Source organism: Zeus faber (assembly GCF_960531495.2).
Source record: "Zeus faber genome assembly, chromosome: 8".
In the NCBI taxonomy this organism is placed as follows: domain Eukaryota; kingdom Metazoa; phylum Chordata; class Actinopteri; order Zeiformes; family Zeidae; genus Zeus; species Zeus faber.
Genome location: NC_137195.1, coordinates 25,201,696 through 25,229,251, shown reverse-complemented (window position 1 = coordinate 25,229,251; position 27,556 = coordinate 25,201,696).

Here is a 27,556-nt window from a genome sequence, read left to right as displayed (position 1 = left end):
TGTTTCAAAATAAATATTTAAAACACATTAAATAAAATTGGCTTTTTTGAAGTGTCTTCATTCAGGAGCTATACCGTTTCATTTCTTAATCTCACTTTGTGAGCGGGGCAGTGTAGGGTTTGGTCAAGCGAATGATCCATCTATCCATCCATCCATCATCCATCCACCCTCACTCCCTTTCATTTTACCCATCCATCATCCATCCATCCTCACTCCCTTTCATTGTATCCATCCGTCCATCATCCATCCACCCTCACTCCCTTTCATATCATCCATCCATCCATTCATCCATCCTCACTCCCTTTCATTTTATTCATCCATCCTCACCCTCTTCCCATTCATCCATCCATCCATCCATCCATCATCTTTCACATCCTTTCATTCCATCATCCTCTCCAGCCATCCTTCCATCCAACCATCCGTCCATTAAACCATCCATCGATACATCCTCACATCCTTTCATTCCATCATCCTCTCCAGCCATCCTTCCATCCAACCATCCGTCCATTAAACCATCCATCGATACATCCTCACATCCTTTCATTCCATCATCCTCTCCAGCCATCCTTCCATCCAACCATCCGTCCATTAAACCATCCATCGATACATCCTCACATCCTTTCATTCCATCATCCTCTCCAGCCATCCTTCCATCCAACCATCCGTCCATTAAACCATCCATCGATACATCCTCACATCCTTTCATTCCATCATCCTCTCCAGCCATCCTTCCATCCAACCATCCGTCCATTAAACCATCCATCGATACATCCTCACATCCTTTCATTCCATCTATCCATCATGCATATTACCAGCCCCACATCTATTCATCCATCCATCATCCATCTTTCCATCCTCATGCCCTTTCATTTCATCCATCTATCCATCTGTCTATACATCCATCCACCGTCGTTCTATCCATCCTCACACCCTATCATTCCATCCACCCATTTATACATCCATCCATTTATACATCCATCCAACCAACCAACCCCCCCCCCCCCCCATCCATCCATCTTTCTTTTTTAGTGCTTAACCGCAAACTGCTTGAACAACGCAGGGAAAATTGCTCGGTACCGAGGGGTCTCAAACACCCTTTCAACCGGTGTCGCGCAGAACGGCGTCGTCCTGCCACGACGCGACCCCCCTTTGTGCGCTGGGGGTCTCACACCTCCGACACTTTCCCCTTCAACGGACAATAATCTGATCAACCACCTCTTCTTCTTCTCTCGCTCCCGTCGTCTGCCTCTCCAGATCAGACACCTCCTTAGGTGTAAATGAGACCGACGCCAGGCAGAGAGGCCGACCCTTTAGGAGAAGAAAAAGAGGAAATCGAAAGCTGAGAGGTATTAAAACTGCTTGTGCACCTTCCCACCATCCAGAGAACACACACACATTCACGCACGTACACACACACACACACGCGCGCGCGCGCGCACTGAGCAGCGATAGACTCCCTGCTGTTTATCGCACTAGCTAGTTATGCTAATGTATCCGCGCGCTAAGACTTTCAAGGCGTGGAACAGGATTAGCATAATGTTAATTCCACTGAATGCATACACACACACACACACACACACACACACACACACACGCACACACACACTCACACACACACACACACACACGCACACAGAGACACACACACACACAAAAACACACACACACAGACACACACACACACAGACACACACACACACACATGCACACACACACACAGTATAAACACATATATTGGATCTACTAAAAAAAGAATAGCTATGTAGTTTACAGACTATAGGAGGTTAACACATTAAGAATATATATATATTAGGCGTGCGCGTCTGCAACGCAAACAATTAAACAATTGTGAAAATTTGACCTAAATTTACATGTATATACGCATCAATGATTAAGTATCGCTATTATTGCCTTATAAAATAAAAAAAACTCTTTTCATTTTCATGAAAAGAAAAATGATCAAGCGGGATAAATGGCAATACTCAGTCTTTAATGAATCGCTCTGATTCACATAATATTTAAACAAACGCCTTTATATTGTTAACAGACATGAGAAAATATACAGCGCAACGCCCCACCATGCACTACAGCTGCATACGTGCTGTTTGGCTATAAACTAAACAGAGTTAAACTGTATTTCAAACAGTCAGATTCTTCTTTCAAATACATATGGAGAACATTTGGATGGACTCGTGCCTGGTTTTTTTTTGTATTTTTTTCATTTATTTTTCACTTACTGACTTACTTAAAGGGCTTGTTTGTACAATATACAGAGAGCCCCTCTTCCATCCATCTCAGAACGGTGCAAAAACATCATGTCTGAAATTCCTCTCCTTTCACTGCAGGTATTGGAAAGCGTAGACTCCTGGATCGAGTGTCAATATGAACAAGGCATCAAAGAAAAAACTAACAAGGAGGATTTTTTTTTATTTTTCTTAATATGCTGACTATCTGGAGCGGTGTTTTAGAAAAAAAAATATGAAAGAAATTTACTTATAAATGATAAAATAATTGAAATGAGCTCTTGTGTTGAAAGATCAAACTTGCGAGTCTGCACAGGCTCATCCATTCCAGCCAGAACAGCAGCTCTGTGTTCAAACCAGTTTCCATCTGAAATTGAAGACCATTCGTAACGGTGAAAGATTTGTTTTTTGAGTTTCGTCCAGTTTGATTCAGCCGGTGTGATGCGCGGCGAACGAGGGAGGACTTCCGGCAAAAGATGAACGAGAGTCGATTATTTTCAGTTTGTGAGTCAAAGATCGACCCTTTTGTCGACGTGGCTTCAGACTCCTGAGTCGTTTAAAAGAGTTGTTCGCTGCGACCGAATCGTTTGCAAGTCTTGCACCAAACTATCAGTCGACCATTAAAAATAAGCGTTCTAGTCGTTTCGGCAATTTCCGTGGTTTGAAAGGATAGTACTGTGCCGGGGGATTATTTAATTGGTCGGGAAACACTGGTCTAAGAGACAAATGCTAATGGAGGATTGGTTGTGTGGATCAGTGGTTCTCAACGTGGCGTTCGGGGACCCCCAGGTGGTCCTTAAAGTTTTAGTTAGTTAGATGTTTTTTTTACTTTGAATGTTCCATTACTCAATAGTTCTCAATAGTTATATTTCGATAGTTACTGTACAGTCAAATATACAGTACGTGCCCTGCCTTGAGCGTAAAAAGAACTTGAAAACTAAAAAGTAAAATGAAAAAATGAAAAGCAGGCAGCGGGGTGAAATTACAAACCAACCTCTGTCTTCCACACTTCCTCCTACAGTACGTCTACATAAACAGAAACACACACACACACACACACACACACACACACACACACACACACACACACACACACACACACACACACACACACACACACACACACACACACACACACACACACACACACACACACACTGGACTTCACTTTTTTAAATACATTTTTTCTTTCCTTTTCAGAGCATCCGCAGGAAGCAACAGATGTGTGTAGAGAGAAGTATAGAAGAGGAGCAGGAGGAGGAGGTGGAGGGACGGGGCGCTGAACCCAGGGGTGGTGTGGATGTAGTTTTTAAATCTAAACTCTGCGCTGCCATATGCCGACCCGTAGAGGAAGGTGCCATATGTTGTTAAAAAAAATCCAAGGAAAAAAAACCAGAATGACTGAAGGAGGAGCGGAGGAAAGGAAATATGAATTCTACTTGTAATAAAAACCAAACTGGTGAAGTGTGTGGAGGGCTAGGTAAGAGAAATAAATAACAAACAAGTCATTGAAACTTAAGCTGCTTTCACAGATGCACTGCAACACTGAAATTATCCGGACATTACTCAAAAGGAGCTGTATGTGTGAACGCAAACGTCTGAATCAGTTGGACTGGACATTAACCGGACCTGACCCAGCTAGCACCCGAGTACAAAGTCTGCGTAATGTCTGATTGAGCGGTATGTGTGAACGGAGCAGGTTCAGATTGTGCCGGAGAGTTCACAGCGAGCGAGTGGGCGTGTCACGCTGCTGTTTCTTTCCCCGGTGGGATCTTTGAGCACGGGGTATAGCTGCTTCCTACTCCTTTCTACTTTCCTTTAAATTCATTTCCACTCTCTCATTTATATGGAGCATCAATGCAAAAATGTCACTTTTACTGATAAGTCAGTAGCCTTGTCCGCCATCTTGGGTGACCCCGCAGCGTCATGCGTCATTGCCCCACGTCCTGCCTCCTGCACGCTCTGCCCAGGCTCCGCCCCTCCCAGGCTCCGCCCCTCCCAGGCTCTGCCCTTGCCTAAACCAAATGCAGTATTTCCAGGAGTTATGAATGTGTCTCACACGGAAAATCTCGGGTTGTATGTTCCATGTGTGAAAGGGTGACCCCGCACAATGTCCGGACCTGATTATCCGGAGCTGATTTTCTGGACATTGTTCATGTGTGAAAGCAGCTTTATGGTAGACACACTTTAACACAGTCGGATTGGTTGTTTAATTTATCCATAGGGTGCCTCTGGAAAGTAATGGAGTAAAAATGCTTAGTTACTTGGTTACTTATTTTCAAGTGTCTTTACTGAGTATGTTCCGTTTCAGAGACTTTAAACTTTTATTGCACTACATTTCAAAGCAATTGTTTTTTACTCTTATTTTATTTTCAAATAAGGATGTATATCTATATATTTTTTCCCCAAATATTATGACACCCCCTATAGGCTACTTTTGAAAAATAATAATGATAAAAAATAAGAAAATATATAAATAAATGAATACATTAATCCATGAACAAATAAATACTTTTTAAAATTGTATTTATAATAAATAAATCTAATAACAATGAATGACAATGACAAACAATGAATAAATAAATTGATGAACAAATAAATAATTTTTTAAATTGTATTTATAATAAATAAATATAATAACAATAATGATGATAATAATACAGAAAATATAAATTGAAATAAACCCATCCCGTCAACACCTTGAAACCCCCCATCCCACGCACCTAAGGTAAGGAAGTTAAAACGTTGGCTGTCTGAAGACATCGTGTGCAGTTTTTTTTTTACATGTTCCTACATCATCCTCACTATTGATTTTAAATAAAACCCCACGATATTCAATAATAGGCGCTTCTTCGTACAAACATAAATGGGGGGCGTTCAAAAGGTATTTTTCCGCAGTTGTGGAAATGCAGAAATGGTGTGAAATACATATAATTTGGGGGGAAAAAAGAAGAAGGAGAAGAAGGGAAAGAAGAAGAAGAAGAAAAAGAAGAAGAAGAAGAAGAAGAAGAAGAAGAAGAAGTATTTTCAATCAACTGAAGCGGGTGGTGATGGGGGGGGGCAAAGGTCTCGCCTTGAGATGGGGGGGGGGTTATGCAAAAAGATTGCGTTTTGATCCTCTGTCTCCAATTTGAGCACGCATGCACACACACATACACGCACACACACACACACAAGGGGTGATACAGGGGTGCCTTGCACTGATGTGTAAGGAAATCGTTCATGTGCATGACACACACACACACACACACACACACACACACACGTGCGCACCAATGCCGGGCGCTGCCTGTCTGCCATGGGTGTCAGGTCTCCCACATAAATGGGATTAATGCAGTCTCTCTCCCATCGGCAATCATTAGGCATTCTGTTTAAAGCGCAAACACACTCAAAATAAACGCACTTCCACTCTCCCCCGCTGCCGTAAATTATTCAACGGAAAGAGAGAGAGAGAGAGAGAGAGAGAGAAAAAAATTAAAGGAGAGAGAGAGACACACAGAAAAAGGGAGATAAATGGGAGACTCTGGGGGGGGGGGGGTGCGGAAGAGGAGAGAGGGGGATATAAAAAAATAGCAAAAAACAGAACTACTGAAGTACTGTTTGGGAGCGGAGAATCGTGACCTGTAAGTGGCGATGATGTCCCGCGTCGTCCACTGCCTCCTTCCCTCTCCACCTCCACCTCCTGCTACCCCCGCTTCGCCTCCCACTCCAAATTTCTGCCCGCTACTTGTCAGGCGGTAATAACTGTTTACTTCCCGCTGAGAGCAATTAGACTAAGAAGGCTGGTTGATTTTGCCCCCCCCCCCCCCATCCTTTTGTATCTTTGAATTCCAGAAATGAGGCGTTTTAAGAAAACGTTTTACAGGCCTTTTGGAGCTCGCGCCTGTCGTGGCCGCTCGTTATACATGAAAAAGAATGTATAATGGACTGGTATTGAGAGTAGTTGTGGAGACTCGAATGGGCCGCCAATGGGCCTGCCTGCTATTCCGGCTTCCTCATTACAGGTGGGTTATGAGTACAGAACCCAGAGGCTCTGCCATGTTTTTGCTCCAGCCATGCACCGATCCAGTTCATTTCATTCATTAATTGGACCTCCGGGTTGAGATAATTAGCAAATCCTCATGGTGGACTCAAAATCCCGGAGTGGAATTTGCCTTTCGGAACCTTTTCCACCTCTGGCGTCCAGACCTATTGATAGAAACCATACTGTCTATTTCCTGGTACAGGGAACAGACAGTAAAGTACAGTTTCCTGAAAGACAGAAAACAGCATGTGATTGAGAAATAATGGCATCCATCTATTTCCTTTCCCTCTCTTCTTGTTCAGGTTTGTGGAGGCGCTGGAGTCTACCACAGCTTAAACTGGTTCTTAGAGGTAGAAAATAAACGCGATGACAGAGACAACATGCAAGCTCAAATCTTGATGTTACATGGGGGAACAGCAACACTGCGCAATTATGGAAGACCATTTAAAGGAAATGACAATTGCCAAAGGTGACTGCTCCTTCTTAGCCTTCGTAGCAACAAAAGGTCTGGCAAAGCCAATTGCTTGGTCGCTGAATGTTCATCCGTGACTTGCTCAAACTACACTGAAGCCAGTTCGGGGAAATAACCGGCATAGCTCATGGTGCAGGGATTGAGGGAAGATAGACAGGTTGAGGATAATAAACAGAGGGAGGGACCATACTGCCTGTTTTGAGAGCTTAAAATAAAGGTTCAACCTTACTTATTGTACCTTGGATTAGATGTTAGTTTGATGTAGCCATTACCTTTTATCATAAACTGCAAATATGTAAAGAGTCATGGTGATTGTAGATTGGAGGGGGTCCGTGGTAGTTATAGATGCCATTGAAATTGGAGCGCTTTTTGACTTTCTGTGGGAGGCTTCAAGGCTCATAGCAGCACCCACTGTCCCACTGTCTATAATAGACCAACAGAGTTGGTTGGATATCCCCCAAATGGTTAATATAAATAGTCTGAGTTGGAGGAGCTTCTGATGTCGGATGAATTTGAATGAACAGATAGCTTGAATTGTCTCCCCATGCATAAACCCCTATGCACACATGCATCAATATCAACCCGGAGCCGGGCCGTACAGGCGTGTTGAATAACTCCCTTTGAATTAACAAATACACAACATTATACCGCGTAGATCTGCTTAGACGATGGTCTAGTCAAAATAATTGTCTAACATTAAGAGATTTTTTTTTTCATTCTATTACCTGCTAAGGCATGTTTGTGGTCAGGTTAGTAATTACATACACAACAACAGCTCACCTAGAGATAACAATTAAAGTATAACCTATTATTAGGGGTCCAGCCCGTAGGGGTGTTCCGGGAAAATTCTCTGAATTTTGAAATTTAGAACTATCTGGAACACAATATCGGCAGAACCTACAAACACGGTTTACGTCTTGTTTAAACTGGTATGTCACAAACACCTCGTGGTTGAAGTTTCGCCCAAATCAATGCACATATGGAGCAGACATTTGCAAAAAACCCACCAAATTTGATCAATATCAAGATGCGGTCCAATGCATTTCACACCGAACTATGTCCAACTCGTCTAAAACTATCTGGAACACAACAATGACATAAGCTACGAGCACGGTTAAAGTGTTGTTTAAAGTGGTAAGTCACAAGGATCTGGTGGTTTAAATTTAATCCAAATCGATTCACATACAGAGCAGAAATTGATGAAAAACCAAACAAATTTGACAGCAACTATCCAGCTGGTTGTGCTTGACTGACATGCCACTGTTCGTAAACAAAATGAACGAGATGAGATTTACAGTAAGACGCTCTATGACGTCATCATACAATTTACTATAAAGTATTGGTTCCGATTGAGAATGTCTATTGGCACCGTGTCCAGTGTGCTGTGTAGACTCAATCGCTCTGTAGTGGTTAGAGATTACAAACTTGATGTTTACATGTAAATTTATGTACTTTCTTACTTGGTAAGTGTCAGTAGATCTGTTCGATTGATATTTGATCTCCGTGATCCCCATTACTATGCCGGATAAATGAAAAGTATGCAAATATACCGTAGTCCACAAAAACTTGTGACCACGTCGGGTCGAATCCACTGAAATGTGTGCCTGAGTGATGCGTTCAAGATCCAGTGAGCGGCGGAAAAGTAGAAACCGTGAAATGGTAATTACTCATAAATACCAGCACATTTTTCATATTTCATGGGAACGCAACTTATTAAAAATATAATTTCAGGAAAAAAGTCAGCAATAAAATTACAAAAACTTGACTGCTATCATAAATCTCCGAAAATACGTAAACCTACGTACATACATCATAATTGACCTACACGAAACTCAACATCACCTACCGTCACTGAGACTCCATATGTACTTACGTACAACAAGGTAAATTAAAACAATGACAAGATTTGGTTTCAAGTAAAAAATAAACAGGTTTTTTTTAATAAATGTGTAAACAGTTTCAGCTAAACTTAACGAACTGAAATGAAAAGGCAGAAAGTATTAAGTAATGACAAGTTCACCCATAATAATTATGATGACAATTTAATGTTAAAGTTCCATAAATGTTGTCTGCATTACAATAGACAAGTAATCTATTAAACAGAATTTTCCAATTATACATCATTAACAGAAAAATACAATAAAGTAGTAATTACAACTAACATGTATTTATTATATTTATAAAATGAAATTTATTTATTGTCATTGTTATGAAAAGTAATTACAAAAATTGTGTTGTTGTTGTTCCAGATGCCGAAAAATAACCGAAAAATTTATACAATAAAGAAGCCATTGTCCAACAATCCAGTCCTCAAGGTCAGTCACAATATTTAAAAAAAAAAGTACTATGGATATAACTCAACGATGTAAGTCCACAATGTTTGTGTGTTGAAGTTTAGTAAATTGTGATGCGTTTCACAGAAACAAAAAAACTGTAACACGTATCTAAAACAAATAAACTGGATCCTGTGTATTGCTGCCTGTAGCTATAGTCACGATTATTATGACTTTTAATTATTAAAGAATAAAAAACATTGTTCATAAATTATTATGATTGAAATATATATAATAATACAATATATAATGTTAACTAGAGGGCCGTAATAGGCCTGTGGGCCAGAGATTGATTCCCCAACTTGAGATAAATAATTTACACTGCATACAGTACTTTTGCTGAATGAATTGGTGTCACATTTCATGAGGGAAAATTCTACGTAATGCATAGTTGCCAAGCCTTAAGAAACACTCAAAGCCAACACGTTTATCCTCACTTTGTTCTTACCCATGATGATTTTTACATGAATCAATGCTTTTGATAGATGTTGTGCACCAAGAGTTTGAGTTCCATAAACTGTATCACGGTTTTAATTTGCTAAGACTGTCTACAGTGGCATTATGTGTGATTTATGGCAGGGGTAAGGCAAAGGGGTTTCAAAGACTTCTTAAAATTGAAGCAACAGACAACATCATTTAAAGACCTTTTGGTCCATCTCAATATAGATTTAGCAGGGGATCACAGATCTTGGGATTCTAGCACACACTATAGTCCCAGACTAGTCTGGGACCCATCACAAGAGTTTCAAGTTTCATCTTAAATCTAACAACTGCTGGTGCTCTTGATGACACTTAAGACGGGAGATTTCCTTACGACTCTCTTAAGATCTTGAAAATGTGTCTGGAACTCGGAAATCCCAGCTAAGGTCCTTTGATGTAGGCTTGGCATTGGGCTGTGGATATAATGTCGAAGTGTTTTTAAAGGTGAATGATTTTTCAGTTACGTTGCAACAACCTCTCGCGTACCTGGTGATGGCTGGATTGGGAAACCATACTGATTGATCAACAACATAAGCGGATGTGGCATGCGTGGCTAGAGGACTCAAAAGTACACGTAAAGTACCCTTACTTTAAAATCAATTCAACTCAAGTATAAGCAAAAGTAGTTATCCAATTAACATCTTGAGGAAGAAACATATCAGGTGTTATCAAGTGCTTGTTATTGTCCATGTAATTCAAAAGGCTTACATAACCCTAACCAGCCCACCTACCTAACCCTAACCCACCCTCTTACCTAACCCACCCTTCTACCTAAGGCTAAGCCTATCATACTAACCCTAACCCTACAAGAGTTGGGGCCGTCTGTTTCCAGTGCCCCCCTCCTAAAGAGGAACTCAAGAAACAACCTGTCTAAACAAAGCCACCTCACCCTAGCCCTAACCCACCTAGCTACCTAACCCTAATCCACAAAGGTGTGAAACACACTGCTGCTAGTGGACCCGCCTCAATGGGGACGGCGTCAAAAGCCAATCCACCGACCACACCTGACTCACGTAAACGCTAACCCCCTTTTTTCAAGTAGCAAATTTTGATTTAGAAAATACACAACTTCAATAGAATGAAATGACATGGTATGGCCCCCAATAAGAGCCGGTGTTACTGGTTTGAATCGAGTCAGAAATACGACCCGTGTTACAAATACGAGAAAAGTGAAAATTCCACAGGAGATGATATAAGTTACAGGGTAACTGGTTACAACCCACTGCTATGGGTAAGTAGAATGTAAGGTTTAACCATCAATCATGTCACCGTGACTTTAATCATCAATTTATAAACACAGCTTGATTGATGCCCGCTCAAGATCTTGACACGATCGTCCCTTCGTCCGTCATCTCTGTGTATATGTTCCTGGGTGAAACCGTTCGTCACCGTGCGGTCGAAGAGCTCTCCTCTTGGATCCCCTTAAAGGCTGGGTTGACTATATTTCAACAACCCATTGAGACGTTCGTTGGTCTGGAGATTTAGCCCTCAAAGGATTCAAACGCGAACCCCGGCAAGAAGCTGCAGCAGAACCGTCAGTTTCGCTCTTCAATGTACGCCTCGTCCCACTGAGAGACAATGCCTGATTACTCCAGCTTGAAACCCTCTCCCGTCCTCCACAATCTTCCATGTCTCTATCTCTTTCCGTCTCCAGCCTCTACTCCTTCAGCCGTCGCTTTTCGTCCTCCTTCCGGATCAAAATGAATTAACGCTCGGGAGATGCTGATTAAACTGCAGATGTCACACACCGACACACAAAACATAAAAATAACCCCCCACCCACGCCTCCCACTGCCACCATTTTTTCCAATTAGTTCTGACTTGGTCGTGGTTAATTACATTTTTCTCAGTTCAGAAGATAGATAGATGGCTAGATGGATGGATAGATGGGAGACTTTTAAGTGTAGAGAGATATATATTCCACTTATCGCTGGTGATTTATAAAGCTTTTAGGATGAAACAGGAGAGTGGCGGACGTGGGCGTCCACCGCCGGGCGACTTCTCCTCATTTCCCGCTGCTCGCCGTCCGTCTAATCAGGGAGATATTAAAACTGGCTGTAAATTAATTTCCTACAGGGGAAAACTCGTAAATCTGACTGGGGTCCATCGTCTCAAATACTTAACGGTAGTCCGAATGAAAGGACAGGGCGCGAGGGGAGGAAATACAGTTCTGTTCATTTCAATTTGCGAGGGAGCCCTCCCCCCACGTCCTATCCTTCCTGGCGTGAAGCGGTGGAATTTTCAGGAAATCCCAATACGTAGATGAATTCACCCAATCCAATACCTCACCACCCCCAGCCCCACAGCCACCACCACCGGGAAACCCTTTTCAAATTTTTAATTGGTTTAAATTATAAATACAGTCACGAGGGAGGTCGCAGGTTAGCGGCCACGGGAGCTTTTGACCAATTGGGGGCTCACCGTCTTCCTCCTCTCCTCTCCTTTTTATCACTGCTTACATGCTCACCGACTATGAAATAACCCCCCCCAAAAAAAGAAAAACAGCCTGGGAAATAATTCTCAAAGATAAAAAAGAAACATACATTGAATTTAGCGGGGGGGTGGCAGGGGGGCCTCCATGGATGGCGACCTTGTCTCCCTTCCACTCTCTCCGGCGGGGGTGGCTTTGATGAAATATAGTTGAAGGGGGAGATCAAGCTTATATCATCCATACCGTCGCGTCGGCTTCCTCTCCCCTCTTTTCATTCATAAGTAATGGCGAGGCAGCAAGACTCATCAATAACCTATGGAGCTCCTCTTGTGAGAGCGCATTACGCTCATAAATGTTATCATTGGCGTGGCTCCGGAGGGGTCGGGTCGTACATCAGGTGCCCATATCGCGGCTGTTTGTGTTTTGGGCTTTTTCTTTGCGGCTCGCAAAGTAATTGCCGCCGTGCGTCCTGCAACATTCATTCAAGGGAATAGATTTTTTTTTTCACTGCCGGATAATACGATTGGAATATTCCGGTCAAATCTGTTGATCTGCTACTGTCGGCGTCAAGGTCGGATCAATCGGCAATCGTGAGCGCGAAAGATGGGGCTAGAGCTGAGTCCCGGGAAATGACACAAACCCCAAACCACCCACCCAGCTCCAAAGGACGCTTATATACTCGCCAATATATGGAACAGACGGTTGGGAGTTAATGTAATTACCTCCCAGTACAACTGAAGTTCCCCTTGAGAATTTTGCCAGCTTTTGCCAATTTCTCAAACCAATAAGGGGTCAGGCAAAAATGCTTCAACTGCTGCCTTCAGCTTTATGCGTTGAAATTTTTGGATATGTACATAAACACCATTGCTTCACCATAGAAGGGGCAGAATTGGGATCAGAATTACATTTACACAATTACATCAGAAGTACATTTTCGTATCCAAGGAATTTTTCGTGGTGAGGATTGGTGCATTGCTTAACATAAATCAGGGTAAAAAAGATAAACAGGCTGACAAAAAAAGCAAAAAATACAGAAATACACAAATACACAGAGAAGTTAGCAAAATAAAACAACAGAAATAGCCAAATATAAAAAAAATATAGAAAAAATACAGAAAATACAAAAAGCGGAGGATAAGTTCAGTTACAAAGCAACAGATAGTGGCAGTATGGTTGATAGTTGGGCTGTGGGTATAAAATATAAATGGATGGAAGGAATAGATGGAAGTACTGTACAGCATTTGCCACTGGGCCATGAGAAAGTGGGCGGGGTGCCCTGTTTAGCCGGTGCACCCCTTCCCAGGGTCGGTCTATTTATCAGATTAACTATCGCGGTGGGGATGGGGGTGCCCTGGTGGGGGCGGCTCTGCTCGGCGGTCCCGAGGTTGGGGCGGAATTCCGAGTTTGTTCACGAAACACAGGGGTATTTTTTTTGCGTGACCCTCATACTCTTATATTGTAGATGAATTTAATGTATTTATTTTCCTGCGTGGGTAACGGGGTGACACGTCCCCACCCTCCCCCCGGTCCGTTGACATTTTGCGCGCTGTGGTGTGCGATAATAACAAGGTTGGGAACCCTTGCTGTACGGTATATATCGCACATGTAGATCACCCTTTATCAGCGATTCCCAACCTATGGGCCGCCTCGGGTATTGCAAGTGGGCTGCCAAAGCATGGGCAAAAAGTATCGATTTTCCAGATCTTCGCCTGAGACTGTCGTCCCTTCAGCCAGACATCAAGCATTGGGTGTCATGCAACATCAGCCTTCTCGAGCCGAGTTAACATTAATGTGCTCCTGTTATTGTTTGTTTTATCAGCGCTGGCATGAGTCGAGACTATCAACCCACCTCTTTTTTTGTTTTACCACGACTGCACTGTATGTATGACAATGCATCGGACATGGGCCGCCAACACTTTTGAGATTTTCAAGTGGGCGGCGAGTAACAGAAAGGTTGAGAACCGCTGCCCTATGTCCATGTCAAAGGGCATGGATCCCGACCCTGCCAGTCAGAATGGAGCACTGCATAAGGGTTAGCGTTACAAGCAATTAGAATTCTATATACTTATGTCATACTCTAACACAATGAACGTCTGTGACCAGAAATGACATTTCTCTGCTATCGTTTGTGAGCCTTACAGGGGGAAAGCAAAAAGCAGTTCACAGGGTTCACATTCGTTGTAGTGGTGGTCTGGGGGGCTTGAAATCAGCGCGAGCGCTTTGAAGGAGCTAATTAATAATGCATGGCTGGAGTTATTAGCGGGCGTGTGATGTGAGACCTCTATTAAGAGGAGGGGGAACCAGCGGGCGCCTGTCTCCGGTGGCCTTACAGTTCTGCCACAGTGGACCGGTAGACATGGCTGGAGCCGGTCGGTCCGTCGGTCGGTCTGGACAAACATGCATTTTTAATTGAGAACGCTTCGACCCAATGATCTGAGCCCTAAATTTCCCATGATGGAATCATTCGGAGTTGATGACACATGATGGCCAAAATGGGGCGAAAATGAGATGTCGACCCGGGAATAGCAAAGGACATTTATTGTCAAGCCGCTCTATTAATGGCGCAATCGTGAGCGCGCACACCCTGAAGGTCAACTTTTATAGATGCGTTGGATGTAATTGTCTTTGAGTCAGACAATGTCCCTGTGCCTTCCATTACGTTTTCTCTTATGTGGTTATACAAAGAAAAACATATATATATATAAAAAATGCTGTCCATTTATTGTTCATATAAGCGAAAAAACCCCAATTCAAATTGTGGTCATTATCATTCAAAAATCAAACATAATATCATTAGTAAATTAATTGTGGCCTGGAGTCGTGGTCAAAAGTATAATTTGGTGAATAAATATGCTTTTTTCTGTTGATGACATTCCAAATACCAGTTTGTAGGACGACTGCGTGAACTCAAGTGCTTGTCCCTCTGCTGACCTTTTGAATGGCGGTGGTGCACCACACCATATCACGGCCATTTTGTTTGTTTGTTATCGCACACATCAATAATTGAAACAGAAGCAAACACACAGGAAGTTGCTCCCCTTGACAACGGTTGCTTTTAACAGACAAATAACTGAGCTCTGCTTTTCACAGAGCCGTGCGATAATCGTTTTTACATTTTACATTTTCATTTGGTCAGAGTTGTAATTCCAACTCCTAACCCATGGAACCACACAAAGAAAACAGTGTAGCCATGGTGATAAACGTACTGTATATTCGCATCAACTTTAAGACGCACGGCCGTAAATTCGAAGGGCATTACGACCGGATCATAAACAAGGATTCCATTAGGGGCGGCGAATCCCGAAAGGCCTCTGGAAAACATCTTGTCCGCGCAAAACACCAGCTAACTCGCAACCAGGAAGGGAAGTGCTCCGACGTGGCCCCATTACCGGCACATCTGACGGAGAAAAACACCTCGGAGCCACCACGCCACTATAGCCAATCCCATTTCCATATGCTTATGCTAATTAGCCTTAAATAATCAAGCTAATTTCGAAAGATGCAAATGTGATAAGGTTTGGGTTCATTAGCAAAGAGGCCAAGGTGTGCGCCTGCATGCATGCGAGACGGAAAGCTTGAATGATTTACTATATTTGCGTGCGTGTGCGTACGGTGCCACGGAGGGGAGCTTCATTAGCGACGAGTCCTAATGTACATGGAACGCCACGGGAACGCGAGCGTTTCTGACAGCCATCGTATTTACTCTGACGCCCAAGGCAGGGGTGGACTGGCAATCTGGCCCACCGGGAATTTTCCCGGTGGGCCGACGCACCTTGGGGGAGATATAATTTTTAATAAAAAAAACAAAATAAATTTGAATAAAAAATTGCCCAAAGACTGGTCCACGAAGCAGGGACGGCGGCCCATTGGTTCATTTTCTATACTGACGCTGGGCTGGCCAAATCACATCTCTAACTAGGCCCCACCCCTCCCCCTCTGTGCTCTGTTTCTGGTGTCAGATGCCGCGGTTTGGAGCTTTGGAGTTCCGCAGCGCGATCAAAGTTATTTATAATGGGGAGACTTTGTCAGTCAACCCGTAATTTCGAATTGGTTGATCGGTACGGGGTGCGGCAAGTATCCGCGGCCCGCTAATAAAATGTGGCAATATCACCGCCTCCATGCCAGGCTAGACTCCCACCACGCTGTAAACATGCTCTTTTTCTGCAATTATATTTCTTGCGCTAAGGTTGTCTTGCATAGCGTGCATGCATGCACACACACCCCGTTTTGGATCCACATACTTGGGTTTTCGCTTTAGACAAACAAACTCACTCACACACACACGCACACACACACACACACACACACACACACACACACACACACACAGACACACACACCGAGTCCCTTGCGGCCAGGCTTCAGCGCCGTTGAAAGTTGTAGCAATTAAAAACATCATCCTCCAGTTGTCACAAACATGATGAATTCATGCCGAGAGATCAGCGCGGCGTAACTCCCGCGACCTACCATAAATCACCGTTTCCTCATCTCCTTCTCCCGTCTTCCCTGGTACTGTGGTTTTACATGAAGGGGTCTCCGTAGTGACAAGATACATTTGTTTTTATTTCAATGTTGTTGTTTGTTTGTCGCGTGTTGCGGATGAGAGGCGGGAGAGAGCGGCGATAACCGGAGGCGATGGAACCCGTTCCCCAGAGTTCCATATGTGTTTTATACCGGGCCGGTCTTCCTTAAATGACTATAAGTGTTTTTCAAAGGAAAAAAAAAAAAATGGTACAACAATTTGTAACATCAGGATATAACATTAGTAACTTGTCATGTTTGAACTTACCAAGAGTTTGGATTCCCTGCCACAAAATCCTCGCTGTCTGATTTGTTTGTGGGAGTGTAGGTGCTCTTTACACATCAAGTCTGTAGTGTGTGACATATGAGGTTTGTTTGTGTGAGTGTGTGTATGTGTGTGTGTGTGTGTGTGTGTGTGTGTGTGTGTGTGTGTGTGTTGGGGGGCGGGGCGGGGGGGATTCTGCAGAGAATACTCGAAATAAGTTGGAAATATGCTATATATATATATCAAAATCCGACTTTGTAGATATTTGCAAAATTGAAGATGAAAACGTTCATTGAGTGTAACCTTGAACTCGAACATGATCGGCAAACATGTTAAAATGCTTCTATAAAGGAGTACTTGAACAGCCTAAAGATGGATGTGCCTGACCTTATGTACAGTATGTCGCGCCATCGCAGCATGGTAGCAGATGGCAAACGTTGTAATAATCCATAAATGATGCCATTGTGATTTCTTTTCAGCAGGACACTCTAAAATAGTTGTAAATAAAGGACATAACTGTGTTTTTTTTATTTGCGCCGTTATTGGCTCTGTTCCAGGTGGCCAACGTCCTTCCCCGGGTGGAGGGAGTATTAGGATCAAACACCTGAAGAGACACATACTGTACATACACATACTCTCGTTCTTTGGTTTTGGAGACCATTTGGCTGCAAACAGCAGAACCAAAGACCGAAAGGGGGAAAGGTTGAGGAGTTTGAGAGCCCGAGTCCTCCTTTATCAAGGTAGCAAAGTCTCTACAATGCCTTTTACTGCTGATTAACATATATCAACACAAGGACCTGCCCCCAAAACACCACATGTGGTCACAAAATCTCCCTATATGTTCTACAGGAGAGCTCACTTTTAGCCGGTATAACCGGAATTGCGGAAATGGAGAAACAAAAGCAGGATATATCATTTTTGAGAGGCAGAGTCAGAGATAAAAATGTTGGTAACAGATGTAGAGGTGCACCAAAAGCTTCTGTTTGGAAGTTTGGCTTGTGGTCAAGCCAGTTGGCAAGGGTGTGGACCAAAATGGAAGCCAGTGTGCGAATTACACCAAATATTTGGAGGATGGGTAGCTCCTAAACTGCAATGACAGTGCTTCCTGGATGACAGTTCAAGAGAACTGCAGCCTTAAGGTTGCTGGATTACCAAAGCTTATTCTTCCCGGAACACCACAAAAAAACCTCCATGTCGTATTTGAGGGACCCATCCCACATGAAAGATGATTTTCTGCTTCTGCAGAGGGCTCGTCAGACCCAATCCCCCTTTACAATTTCCCAATTGCAACCTATGGAAGTCATCCTTGACCTGGATAATGACTTTTAGAAAATGTCTGGACTGGATGGACGGATGTATACGTCGTGGTGTTAATGAAATAATTGCGCGCAGGACTGACGGCCCCCTGCGCCAGGGGGCTTGTTGGGAAATGTCAGATCCATCCTCATTTTCCCACTGGAGATTTGCTGGTGGTGGAAACATCCTCAAGTGGAGGGGACTTTGGGTGGGAGCAGAGATGACATTTGTGCTGTGTGTCTTTCCTTCAAGACTACTGCCAACAAAGATCTAATTAAATGGGTCATGAAAAGTCCAGTAGGAACCGTAGTAATGGCAGTTTACATTTTATCATAAATCATAAAATCTTTGGGAAACTATCAGTTGAAAAAGAGTCAAATTTCACTTTTGATAGTTTGATATTTAAGAAGAAGATTAGGTAAGGTTGGATTTTATCGGATTAGTTGTTGTAATGTTTGTAACAACTGCAGCGTTGGGACTTTTCACTTCACGGCTAAGGCCCATGAGGGTATCCTTAGTATTTCAGGGTTTTACTCTCCCAGGGCTACGTGTCCCTCAAGGAAAGTCTGCAGGTTTGTGGAATTAGAGAAAGTGTGCGTGAAGGGCTCAAAAAGTCCTAATGCACTTCAATTTTGAGATGAGCCTTCATGGAAAGACGGAATGTCACAGTAGCTTCACGTAGCACAGAACGTTTCGCACCATTTTACGTCCAAAAATCCCATCTGAAGCACCTTGCTCCAGGTGAGCGCCACACACCAGGTCTCCAGCGCGATCAAACGGTGTAACTGAGATCTTTGTCTTTTGGGGGTGTTATTTTTCCCCCAGATATTGTGGCCTTCATCTTAACGGCCGTGACGAGAGCCCAAATGCTCCTGAAGGATTAATACAGTATTAGCGATAGAACGCCAGTCGTTTAATGAAACCGCGTTGGCATCCCGACAGGACCCATCGGTTTGGAAATAAGTCATCAGTCTATTAATCACCCCCTCCTAATGCAACCCATCATTAAACAATCCGAGCTTGTTAAGCCGCTTGTTTGTTAATCAAGCGCTTGCTTGTTAATTGGGAGCTGATATAATAGACCTCTAGTGTGAGCGTGTTTGTGTGTTTGTGTGTGTCTTGTCTAATTTCGGGGTCTGTATATCTGTCTGATTGTTTATTGCTTTTCAATTTCAGCCACTGCGACAGAGGCCTCCCTAATTGGCTTGGTTTGTTTGCGTCGCCCTGCAGTGGCGATGGGGTTTCGACTTGTGTTTCATCTCATTTTGTTTGTTTTACCTCTAGTGATCGTCGCAAACGATTCGTTTGTTGTGAACTAAAGGGACTCGTGAATCTGGAGGGACTCCGGCGAAAGAGTCGTTCGTTCGCGACCCGGTAACGGCAGCCAGACACTCGGGCATTCCACTCTCGATTTGCGAACGAAAAAAGTCGAGAGAGAAAAGAGAGAAAAGAGTAAAGTAAAGAGTAAAGAGAGAAAATAAACAAGTTGAACAGATTTAAATGATTCCCTTCACAGCTCAGAGCCGAACCGACTCCTCTGACTGTCGTTACACCGACTGGATCAAACGGACGAAGAGTCGGAAAAGGGAGAATCTTTTCACCGACTCATACGTGAAGAGCCGAATCTCCAAACAGAGACAAACCTTTCATCACCATTTACCTCACGCTGATCTTCCGAATATCTGCAGCCGAGGCGCTTGATCGCCGTTATAGTATAATAGGACTTGGTCGAACATCACAGAGCTCAAACCGTTGGAAGGAAGATTGTGGAAACGTTTGAAACTGCCACGAGGTGCTAGCGACCAGATCCTTTTTTCATTGTTCAGCTTTTTTGGGGGCTCTAATCTCGCTCATACCGCTGATGGGTGTTGTTTTCTGTAATACATCAAGATGGTTTCAAATCTGCCTCTATACATGTTATTTAAAACACGGCAACGAAATTTCTCTCTCTCTCTCTCTCTCTCCCTTAAAAGAAAACGTCTTAATCAAGTCTTGGCGTCATGGAGACACTGGGCATTAAAGCTCCGCTGTTAAAAATCTCTCTCTCGTATTAGATAAGGGGATTGTGCTGCGCGTGCCTGTAGTCTCACCGCGGCCCACGTAGATTATCAACCTCCACAGCGTTGACATCAAAAGGTTCCAGGAAGCAATTCCAATTGATGCTTTAGACTACACGAGTCTAAGTCATAAATCCTTCAACAAGGCAAGGCTTTAGAATGGAGGTGCCTCCATGCTATTATCACTGTTTCCCTTTAAAAACACAGCGATAGAGACAGAGAGAGAGAGAGAGAAGCACAGAGAGAGAGAGAGAGAGAGAGAGAATTCTTTTCTTTCTTCGCATCAGAGGTGCCGTCAACGAACCAGCGCCGACAAGAGAGAGAGAGAGAGAGAGAGAGAGAGAGAGAGAGAGAGAGAGAGAGAGAGAGAGAGAGAGAGAGAGAGTCTCGTGCGGTGAATACGTCCAAACACGGAAGTCCGGCTTTGGGGAGGGGAGGGGCGCTGGCGTTACACCATCATTACAAATGCAGACGATGGAGAGAATGGGAAAAGCAAAGGCGTAGAATGACAGCGGGCACGTTGTTGTCGTCGTTGTTTTGATTTCAGAAATCAGCTTTACTTTATGATACGCCAGTGGACAAAGACGGCCTTACCGCCGACATGCTTCGAGGGCCTCGGAGCGGCTCCGCGGTTACACAAGGGGTGTTTTTTCTTTCCATTTCACAGCAGGTAATTCAAAGTGTATCGGCCTAAAGCCACTCCATAGAGCGACGCTGGATGATAAATAACACGGATTTAGTCAATGATGTCTGTCCTTGTCAGCAAAGCCCCCGCCCCCCTCTCTCTCAGGATTTTATTGTTGCGAGAGGCTCTTAGAGGGGAATAGTCATGTTTTTATGTCAAAGGCACTCTTTTATCCGTTTGTTTTTCAGGGTGCTTAACGTTGTTTACTGTGCCAGAGGGGGCTTTTTGGATCTCGCTCTGTGTTGCTATGCTTGTGTGTGTGTGTGTGTGCGAGAGACACCTAAGCCTGGGTGATGCAACCAGACGTTAGAAATTGGACATCCGCGATAGAGCGAGTGAATCCAAAAGAAAAAAAAAACACGGCGTAAGTCCTACTTATCCTCGATCACGCCAAGCCGCCTATTGATTCCCGGGCAAATGTTGACATAAAATGAGTCAAACGCGCCGAAGACCTTTCCCCGACGTCCTCGAGCAGAGGTGAGACGAGGTGTGAAGGCCTGGCGTCGGAGCGTGTGCGCGGTGGGCGGAGAAATTATTCCTCCTTGACATTTCGGGGGACCCGAGCCCATCGCCGCGGTCTTCCAGTCCAGGCTCAAAAGAAGAAAATGTCACCTTTTTTCCCCCTCGTATTTACTTCAGGGAATACTCCAATTAAATGTGACTTTAAGGCCAGGGCATGATAGCTTCAACCACTAGCGGTGGCTCAGGAGCAAACACGGCCTGATGCAGCGGCACGTGCGAGGAGAGTGTCATCGACGTATCGGTGACATTTTCAATAATGCTGACAGGTGACCCTTGTTGCCGTAACCTTTTCTTACGGCCAATTTAGGATTAGTCTCCGTGGCTTTCTGAACCAACGCTGTGGACCTGCGGGACCAAAAGGCAGTCGGTTGGGATGAACACACCACCCAGCCCCACCCCATCCCAGCCCCTCCACAACCCTTTCTCCATTTTGGGGTCGCCTTGGTTCCAGCTTCTCAGATCGGTGCCGTTCTTCCTCCAGAGATCTTCTTTCCCAACTTTCACGTTTCAATGCATCTCATGAAAAAAGCTTTGAAAGTCAAATAAAAGACATGAAGCAAAGCTTGAGAATGAATTTGATCTGTTTGCCACTGGGCAGAACTCTTGCAAACAACCTAAAAAAAACATCCAAAACAGTCTTCACACGACTCAACGGGTCCTATTGCTTATTTGAGCAATCCTATTGGATGGAACCGCCGGGATATTGGTCATGAACGCACACAGTTTGCCAACTTTCCTCTGAGCTCATCTCTATCACTCCTTGCTTATTTGACCAATTATAGCCAATTAAAGGGAAACTAAGTAAAACTAAACCGTATTGCTTCAGCCGACTGCCTGAAACTGTTTTTTCAATATCGGATCAATTTTCAAGATTCTGACACCAATCAATCCCAGCGGGGTTGACTCCCAATGATTGGAAAAATAAGAGTTTCCTTTAAAGGTATATTGCATAGTTTTGGAGTAAAGTCATTGGGAGTCAAAACAAAATCCCCATTGAATAAACGTATTATTGGAAACAAAAATCAAAATAATACACCGCCAGATTTTGGATTCCCATACATTTGTAAAAGGATTCCAGATCTCAAACTGGATTTCAACAAGCTTCGAATGAACTTTTATTATCCACCATCATCAATCAGCCCTCATTCCTCCCACCGCAACAACACAGCAGAGCCCTTATAACCAATCGCACAAAGCCACTGCATCCTCAATCCTGTTGGTGAAATGGCAGCACAACCCAAGGCTCCATTTTTTAGAAAGGCCAAAATGGATGATGGACGATTTCACTCTTCAAACAAAATGTTAAAATGAAGGAGGCCAGTCGGAATCACACTGTTAGACAAACCGGAAAAAGTATTACTAAGGTTCTGACCAGCGGAAGCCTCGTAAAACACATTGCCCTCATTTACAGAAAGTCCGTCCAGTGCAGCGGGTTTGTTTTTCCGTATTTTTTACTTTACCTCGGCGGGACGGGGCGATGGGGGGAGCGGGGGCGGGGGTGGGGGGTGGGGGGGGGCAGTCATTTGATGCAAAAATGTATGATTTCACGCAAGGAAGAAAAAAAAAGCAGAAGCAGATCAAAAATAACTGATGCAACATGTTAAATTGGACAGGAAATGTCTCCGAAACACGAGGGATCTCCGTCTCCCTCCCTGCCTTCCCTTCCCTGTAATTAGTGCATTTCCATTTCTTTCTCTTTTTTCCAGGGATGTTTTCATCAGCCTGGTTCTGCGAATAGCCTTAGCTGAGAAAAAAGATAGAAAGAGAGCGATAGAAAGAGAGCGAGAGAGAGAGAGAGAGAGAGAGAACTGTTGGAGGGATGGCTCCTCTGTGGCTGTTAATAGTTCTCATCTCTCCCCTGGACGTTCTCTTTAATTGCTCCATTCCGCCTGCCTGCTGGGTCATTATTACTCTGATCAAGTGCAACTCTTGTTTTTTTCCACCATCGCTTCTTTTTTGTTCCCATGAATATCATTTCAACACGCGTGTAAATAACCGTTCGTTGGAGTTAGTTGTTTTTTTTTTTTTTCCCAGGAAGAGGATCAAAACTTGGCTCTCCATCCCGATTTGGAAAGGCATTCTTGGGAAGCTACGGGGCTGTGAAAACAACTAGCCTGGAACTTGGGTTTCAAAAACATTTCTACGCTGTAGTCATTTTGCTTTGGCCTTAAATTAAGTCAACCGACACTTTTCTTTTCACGTTTCACGTTTCTTTTACTTTTTAACCATCTATGTTTACATACACCCTTAAAAAAAGACAAAATGGAAACATCGTAGTAATAATAATAATAATAATAATAATAAATATTATAACTATAATAATATAAAGAAATATATTATAGAAATAAATAATATATAATAAATATTACATAATATAATACATAAAATCATAATAAATCCAATTAAATGTTTTCCTTTAGATGAAACAAAAAGGAAAAGAAAAGATGAAAAGAGTTGAAAAAAAACATCAGAGATGGAGAGAAGGAAGTCAACTAATAGCACCACTCGCTGGAAGAGGTTCCTTATCTTGCCATTCAAAGTGCGCATCATCGCTATCGATTATGTCCGGCCGAATAATGTCAACTCTTGACATTTGGGGATCACGTCAAAGGGTTTTCCCCGATCAACACCGGAGGTCATGGGGTTCATACGAACGCAACCGAGGCACCTTTGCGAGATGAGGTTTTGACGTTTTCCAGATCGACCATGACAAAAAAAACATCTTTGAATGTGGAATGAAGGGGGGCAGTAGCTCCGGAGGTGGAGTGGACGTCTGGCAACTGGAGGGTTGGGGGTCCCTCAGCTCCTCTGGGCTAATTTTGCAGAGGTGTCCTTGAGCAAGACTCCTAACCCCCTAGAAAAGCCCCCCACGACCTCGTTGTCTCCTTGCACGGCTGACACTGCGGTCGGTGTGTGAATGGGAGCAGGTGAGGCATGTAACATGTAAAGTGCTTTGAGTGGTCATTGTGGCTCCAAAAGCGATATATATAAATGCGCTCCATTTACCATTTAAAAGGGGGACACAGAAAGGGAATGCGCTGCTGTGTCCCAAACCCTTGGTAATTTGATGCAAATTTGTCAACATCATGAGAGTAAATGAAAATAATGACCGCAATGTATTCAGTGTGGATCAGTGGCTTTGAGCCACTTTGGTAATTTTGGATGTTGAAGTGGGGGATGCGGATAATAGGTGTGAATAATCTGTGTAGTGGCCCTATAATGGATCAATGTCACATTCAAGTCCATCCACTGCCTGCACCCAGGCCTCTGTAACTCGGAGAAGCAATGTTTGTTGTTTTCCTTAAATAAAGCTTCCAACTCTTCCAGCCATATTAGTGCTAAATCCTCTCATAAGAGATTGGATATGGAAATTGAAAAATCTAAATCCCACCCCAATACAGCTACCACCACTGCATTATGGGAATTAATGTGGGGAAACACTGCCATGCTGTTTGTGACTTGGTCCATGCGCCATATTGACTCTAGTGCGCAATCTAGTTGTGCGGTGGTACTCGAGTAAACAAGTGGATCAGCAAATATGGAGAGGCTTTAGTTCCCATTTCTATTCCCTTGGCATCGTCTAATTCCAGTGCAGTGATTGTCAATGCAGATTTTTCTGAAGCGGGTAAACATTTGGGGAACAAAAAAACACCTCATACCATCTCCCAAGTCCAACATCTGCGGACCGGCATTTACCGTTGGATTAGGAGACGTCTGTAGATTACACTGGATAAACATCCAGGAAGCGTCGCGGCTGATTCACCCGTTCTCACAGTTCTAGCGGAAAGCAGCGCCTCATCCCCTAGAAAGAGCCCTAGTTCCTCGGCAACGGCGACTTAAGCCAAGGTTGCAGGTCCGGGTCGTAGGAAATTTTGATCAAAATCAGATAGAACAAAGCCTGAAATTGGCGTCTCTCCCAGTCCCATCGGTCAATGCACGTTGTTGCGCTTTCAAACCCTGGAATGAACTCCGAAAACAATAGTGGAGAGCCATCAACTGTCATGCTGGGTGGGGATATTTGTTTCTCCGGAGCCCGCTGTGTTATTCACATTGATCCGGTCCCGTTTGAGCACCGGCATCAAATGATGCAGGCGGTACAATCCAGCGCCTGCATCGGCAAAATGAAAATGTGTGGAACGATGAAAACCCGGCCAGGAGGGAATCTTGGCCCAAGGCGATGACGGGTTGCCAGTGGTTTCGTAATAAACTGAAAATGGTTGCCTCTCCTTCAACACTCAATTGAACGTGTAACAAAACAATGGTTGAACATTTGTATATTTTACTATGTGGACAAATTCAAACCCAGCATACTGTTCACTGTCTACCCCTTTGGATATTATCGATGCAATGTGCCCGGTGCGATGTGAAGCGCATTTTACATCCAGTCTTCCGGGGCTGTGCAGTGTGAAGACCTGCAGGCGCAACATCTCAAAGCCGAGCATCCGGTAATGGCTGCGAAGCCGCTGGAACAATCGGTTCCACAACCTCCGAGCTACAGAGACGAAGCTGAAAGACGTTTTGTTTCCGCCCCTTTAATTAACCCAGAAGAAGGACGGTGTTTTACACAAGCACTCTTATGGATGCATTCTTTTTAATTTTTCTTTTGTATTGGAAAACAAATAATGTCACCTTTTGTTTAAACATTTTTTCATCTCTGTCCTGTTTTTTCAAATTAGCTTTGTAAAAAGTTCCACTATGTGTCCTGTGTTGCCTATATCAATACTCTAAGCAACATGGGCTTATGGGCATTTTCTATGCACCATGTGATAAGCTTGTATATATCCGAACTTAAATACATATTTATATGATATTCCTTTATCCCCAACAGTGCAGGAGATTAATTAACTGGTCATCACATTTTCTGTTTGGTTAAGCAAGTAGCAATGCAATAGACCTTAGCTCAAAAATAACACTCTTTACAAGTGATGTAGCCAGCAATCGGTTATCAGGCCAGGGAGCCCGGGCAGGTGCTTAAACCACTTACATGACAAAACAACTAATATTTAATCATTGCTGCTTTTATAGTCACTAGTGCATGTCCGTTCGAAATATAAGACTTTCTAAGACATTTTAATGGCAGAGGCCAATAATTCAGTTCGGGGAAAGACACTCTTTAAGACTCACAGAGCCCTGTAGCCCCGCCCTCCGCTGGCTCGCTGTCTGCTATTAATTGAAAGTTTATTAATATTAGATGTGCCGCGTGTCCAAATTGCACCGAATTTGACACTGCACGTCCTTGGACCCCCAGCAATACACCCGCTAAGTGTGAAGTAGATGGGATGAATGGCTGTTGAGATAATCAAAGCACATACAGACATACCTACAGATTCCTTCCTTCATAGTTATTAGTTAGTTACTGAGGAATGTAACGCTGGATGTGAGGTGTTGTTGACAATTGAGGATAAAAAATCCCAGAAATTACCATGATTCTTTTCTTAGAAATGACATGAACCCAAGAAATCCATTGGTTTTAAACCCAGCTACAAAACGTAGACTGTTTGTTTTGTCTAGCCAGGTTTATATACTGTACAACACCAAAAGGACACTATTCTTTCTGGTAAATAAAAGATACAGGCATTAATGCAAGCCCAAAACATTTAGCATCATCGCCTCCCTCCAGCAACGCTAATGATCCTGCCGCCGAAGGGGCGATAAGGTGTCTGTTTCAGCGCGTCTGAAATATTTACATTTGTTTCGTATGTACACACACATGCCGAGATGGATGACGGGGGAGAGCGTCTAGAATGGTCGCAATTGCATTTAACTTGGATTTCCTCAATCCAATTAGGATCGTCATTATTAATCAAAGGTCTCACGCTGGGAGGCGGGTCCTGCCTCTTTGCCCTCTGATAAATGAAGCAAACAGATTAGGACCAATTGGATTTCACAGGAAGAAACTGGCTTTGCATGGGGGTGGGGGGGGTGGGGGGATGCACTGGGTTGGATCCCCCCATCCAACCCCCTCCACAGCCGAGGGATGGAGCGCACGCAAGCGCCTGCATCCAATCAAATACGGATTCACAACCCTGCTCGCAGGCAACGATACACAATGCGATTTTGAAGAACCAGGCAGGCCAGGCATCCTCAACCTAAGATGCACACAGGGTCGTGGGATATTGCTTGATCTTATTGACATTTGACGTATTTTTAGGCCAGGGTTAGGTTTGAAATGTATAATATCGATATAATTGACATGGAGCGCCCTGTTTTTCTCCAGTTGCTGCTGT